The sequence below is a fragment of the Pinus tabuliformis genome, chromosome 9, assembly GCF_031772625.1.
Source record: "Pinus tabuliformis cultivar Carrire ecotype Pingquan chromosome 9, CPIR1, whole genome shotgun sequence".
NCBI classification, from domain to species: Eukaryota; Viridiplantae; Streptophyta; class Pinopsida; order Pinales; family Pinaceae; genus Pinus; species Pinus tabuliformis.
Genome location: NC_142307.1, coordinates 1,470,996,050 through 1,471,001,510, shown reverse-complemented (window position 1 = coordinate 1,471,001,510; position 5,461 = coordinate 1,470,996,050). Strand labels below are relative to the sequence as shown.

The following is a 5,461-nucleotide window of genomic DNA, read 5'->3' as shown; positions in this document are numbered from 1 at the left end:
AAGAGACGAATCATCCTGTTTCTTCTTTCTGCTTTTCCCTTTCTTCTTTCCCCATGGCTGCTTTGGTTCTTTGCCTTTGTCAGTCAACATGACATTAACTTCGAAGGCAAGAAGTTCATCATTTTCATTTTGACCGGAAACTATACAGGCCTTTTTAGATGTAGCCTTCGTGGTTTACGCGCTAGTTATGCCGATCACGCCATCGCCGGCATGAGAGTCTTTGTTCGATTTAGGAGGAGCAGGAACAAAAAACTCTAGTCTAGGAGCATCAGGGATTTTGTCGTAGAATGTGCCAGACTGAGTATAAATCAAGTCTAGATATTTCCCACGAGCAATGACTTGCTCTTCAGTGACAACCCCCCTTTTAGCCACATCTTCTATAATAGAAGGGAACAATAACTTAATAAAACATTCAGCTAGCAGCTGATCAGGAACATATGTTTTTACCATTCAGCGACGACGTTGCCACTCATGAATATGATCTAATATATGAGTGGCTGTCATTTTCTTAAAATTGGTAAGAAGCTCTGTTCCTATTTCTTACCTTATGGGTAACTGAAATTACGCAGTTATTTTTCTAATAGAAACATTGTTGTTATTTTTCTAATAGAAATGTTGACAACAGGTGCTTTCAAAGATTACATCAACCGGAGCTATGACTTACAGTTTTATAAAAGCAATTGAGAGTGGACAAGGGAAGACTTATGGGAATCTGTTGAATTCGATGAGTGATACTGTTCGCAAAGCACGCCAAAAGCATGCAAAACCAAAAAATATGGTTATCCAGAGTGGCGACAATAATCTTACAAATATGCTTGTCGAAGGTGGCAGCTATAAACAGGGCCAATTGCAGGTATTATAATTGAATTTATATTTTTCTTATTATTATTTAAAATAAAAATAAAAATACTTGTGGTTTTAAAACTTTATTATTCAATAATTTAATATTCCCTTTTGTGCTATTGACATTTAGTGTACCTTAAAAATGTGTAATTTCAGTAAACATTTTTTTAAATATAGATGATATGTAATCAAAACTAGGTTATGTTAATTTATTTAGTATATCTATATATATGTATTTTAAATTTAAATTTTTTATATATAAATAATCTAATTTTTCATTTCATAATGGAAATTGCAGGAGCCACAATTTTCATCTTCTTATCCATTTGACGTCAACGAGACACGATTTTATTTGTGATGGAATATTTGTATAATGTAAACGGTCCAATGATATTAGCATAGGAGCGTAGGAGTCTACCTTTATGGAAATATAAGGGCTAGATTCAACATGTCAATAAGTTTCTATTTTTATAGGGTTATAAGTGTCAGAAGAAAATGTTGATAAATTATATTACATTTGAAGTTGAAATTATGTATTAAAAATGTATTTTCTTCAATTTTAGAAAAAATATTTAGTCTTTAATTACGCCGTAAGGCGTTTCCCTCTGAAATAAACTCTCCAAACTGCTGTCGTGTCAAAATATGTGCCATTCGATATGGTTGTTAGACGATGGAGTAATCCTTAACCGTTGATTTGAATTGTGTAATGCAAACCATCAACCGTTTTTCAACAAGATACGTTGCGGTGAGCACAGACGAGAAGGTGAGGCGCCTGGGGAGGCGAGACATCGTGGTGGTGTGGACGGAGAGACATTAGTATTCGCAGAACCACAAAATCGATGGCCACGCTCAGCCAAATAATCAAGCAAGACCGTCATCCCGTCTGGCTTGCCGATGCGCTTATTCTTTCAGCCGTTGCATACAGCGACAATCCTCGGCAGGAACATGAAACACTGAATACCACATTCAGCTTGCCGGCAACGGTGATCTATGAATTTCTGGAAGAAGACAAGCTGCAAATTTATAGCAGATTATAGCAGATTTCGGAAGGCTCAAATTATGCCTGTTGCATCGTAACACATTTCGATAGATGAAGATACGCTCAAGGTACGCGCGAGTTTTTCTAAGCAGTTTACAGTGGCAGATTATACAATAACATACGCTTTTATTGACATAGATTTATTGATCCAAGGATAGCTTTTGTAAACTCCTAGTTACTAAAAAATGGTGCAGGATAGATTCAACATTTGCTTTTTCACATTCAGTATTTTCAATAGCGTTCTGGATTTTCGCCTTCATGATGGGGTACTAGAGAAAGGTTATACTGAATTTGGCCTGCATCTAATTGCAACATTCCAGAGTCTAGAGAAAGGGATTTTACAAGCTTTCTGAGACCCTGTACATTAGCCTTAGGAATACTCAATCCTTTCTCTAGATCTCTAGATTGTTGGGTTGGGACTTCTTATCTTCTGCACTGAATTGATGTACACGTCCACCGCCAATCTCGATATCCGTCACAAGTTTAAAGTCCTCAGTCTTTACAACTTCGTCTCTGATTCCTTCTCGCCTGGGCTTCCCCTTTCTATAAATCAAGTACAGAAGAAGTTGTGCAGCTCCAAGGCCGAAGCCGATTCCATTCGGGATCTATACATTACAGCAACACATTTGTTTGAATAATATGCATTCTACCTAAATCTAATTTCAATGAAAAACTTCAACACTAACCCCAACAAACACGTCTCGTTCCAGCACTACCCAAACTTCCCAAACTCCTCCGTTAAGAAACAGGAAGAATGACAGGAAAAATGGCATGAATTCCACGCTCTTCGTTACTATGACACTTTTATGTTGCCACCCACATACGTGGGGATTACAAGGTCAGTCTGTAAAATTCAAAATGGCACTAATCTTCCTTGAATTATTAACAATTGTTTTTCTGTGCCTAAATGTTGAAAACCAAGCTTACCATAACTGTTAATGGAGAACCATACATGCTTAACGTTAAACACACGCATAGAATTCCTACTACGTTTATTCTCGTTTGTTAATTTAGTGCCAGAAAGGTCACCAAAAATACAGCAGCAAAAAATACTATATCCACAAGCAACACCAGAATAATAGTCTTGAGCTGCATAACAACACCAATTAGATGTACCATGAGTCATAAAATTTATTGGTCGACAAGATCCATCTTTCACTTTGGATTTATGAAGTGTTAACAGAATTCCAGTTCTCTATGTGACATACTAATATTTGTGTTCGATCTAATAGTCGTGGAAGCATCAACTGAAACACTCAATATGAAGGTGATTGAAAATAAAAAAAATACTAACCCAAAGTCCCTTATGGGCATAAATTATAAACAGAATGATATATGCTGCTTCCAATACCGCGCCTGCCCCATTAATCATAGAGATCAACAGTCCCCCGGGCTTTATTAATCCATAATATGTCCATTGCGAAGTGCTCAAAAACGTGCAGATATAAGGGAGAGGTTTGAAGTCCTGTGTGGACTTATTCTTCACTATACGCCAAAATGTCTTCCTGTAAATTAAATATTATTGAACAACACTTGCAAGATTGACAAAACTCCCTAGAAACTAAATCTATTTAACCATTCAAAACATTTAAGAGCTTACACCAGCGATATGAAAACGAGGAACGATATCACATTTCCTGCAACATATTGCCCAAACATATAATAATTCAGATGAACAAGCGATTCAAATCACTAAAGAAACATTAAATGCGACTCTGATCATATATTGCATGTACTGACCGACAACACCAAGAATGAAGCTCACATCGGCCATAGCGAGTATATGGTGAGGACCAATGCAATTTTTTTCCTTATTCTCGTGGAAGATGTTGAGATTAATGATAAGGCAGAGCTTTTTCTTCTGAAGGCCTAAAATGCATCGTCCAACCAAACAATTGCAGCAATGGAGTGAGCGCCACGTCAAAGATGGTAGTACCTAATGTTAGGTGTATGAGTTCGAAATGAGAGTTAGTCCGGAGCTTTCCGGAACTGCCATAGGTGGCCCATTCAGATGGCCTGAAAAGTGTCTGGGATAAATGCCATTTGGATCTTTTCTTATTCTGGTCTTAGGATAAAAGTCAGATAGCTTCTTATCTTAATAGCCTTTTTGGACGAGAGGTGATGGTCAAAATGAGATTCTGCAATTTCAGTAAAGTAATATAACATTCTTCATGGACCCAATTTATTTGAATGGCAATTTAAACTTTTTGGTATGAGAATCAGATCTGGATTTCATGGCGGAAATCAAACCAATGAGATTATATAATTACGCCGTAAGGCGTTCTGAAATAAACTCTCTGGGCGTTCTGAAATAAACTCTCCAAACTACTGTCGTGTCAAAATATGTGCCATTCGATTTGGTTGTTAGACGATCGAGTAATCCTTAACCGTTGATTTGAATTGCGCAATGCCACGCGCGACGCTCCATACGAACCGTCAACCGTCTTTCAACAAGATACGTTGCGGTGATCACAGACGAGAAGGTGAGGTGCCTGGGGAGGCGAGACATCGTGGTGGTGTGGAGGTAGAGACATTAGTATTCGTAGAACCACAAAATCGATGGCCACGCTCAGCCAAATAATCAAACAAGACCGTCATCCCGTCTGGCTTGCCGATGCGCTGATTCTTTCAGCCGTTGCATACAGCGACAATCCTTGGCAGGAACTTGAAACATTGAATACAACATTCGGCTTTCCGGAAACGGCGATCTATGAATTTCTGGAAGAAGACAAGCTGCGAAAAGAAGGCTTCGAGATCGGCCGAAAGCAGGTTCTTCTGGTCGTTAAAAGCCTGGCCAAAGATCACATGATCATCGCCTGCAGAGGCACCACGGGGTTTATGGATGCGCTAATGGATCTCAACATAATGCAGAGGTCCTTGAGCCTGGGAGCGGGAGCTGCTCATGCGGGGTTTCTTGACAGAGCCAAGAGCATCCCATTGAAGTATCTTAGGTGCCAGTTTATACAAGGGAACAAAATTGTATTAACGAGACATTCTTTAGGAGGAGCCGTTGCCTCGTTGCTCACCCTCAGATTGTTGGAATCGAGCCCTAAGTTTTGCCACGAACAACCCTAAGTTTTGCCACGAACAAGTTCAATGTTATTCGTTCGGATGCCCTCTCTTCGCGGATTCAAAATTGGAAAAACATATAAATTCGCTTTACAGAAGACACTTTGTGCATATAGTTTCCAAGAGTGATATCGTCCCCAGGCTTATGCCGTTTGCACATTTTCTCTACACCCTGTGGGCCGGCTTGGAGGTCGGCCCACTGGAAGATGTGTTCAACATAATGCGGCTAGCGCTTCTGGTATGGCAAGTGCTCCCCAGAATCCGTAAGCAGCGTCTAGGAATAGCAACAGTGGTGACGCAGGCGGTGTCATGGGTACCCGGCTTGATTTGTGGCTTCGTCCATCGGTTGTTAGCTTTGGCGTTGTCCTACCATTCGCGGTCAAGCTGCTCCTTCGCAGGCCAGATGGTGCTGCTTGATGCAGATAGAAGCTTCGGTGAGGATATCGATGACTCCTCGGATGTCGATAAGCACCTGGCCTTTCAGTTTATTTAGGTTGTTTCCATGGACAG

At 39.8% G+C, this 5,461-nt stretch overlaps 1 pseudogene; it reads right to left on the bottom strand.

Annotated features, from left to right (window-relative positions):
* Positions 1–1,751: 1,751 nt before the first annotated feature.
* Positions 1,752–3,656, bottom strand: LOC149154162 (bidirectional sugar transporter SWEET16-like; annotated as a pseudogene).
* Positions 3,657–5,461: the final 1,805 nt, after the last annotated feature.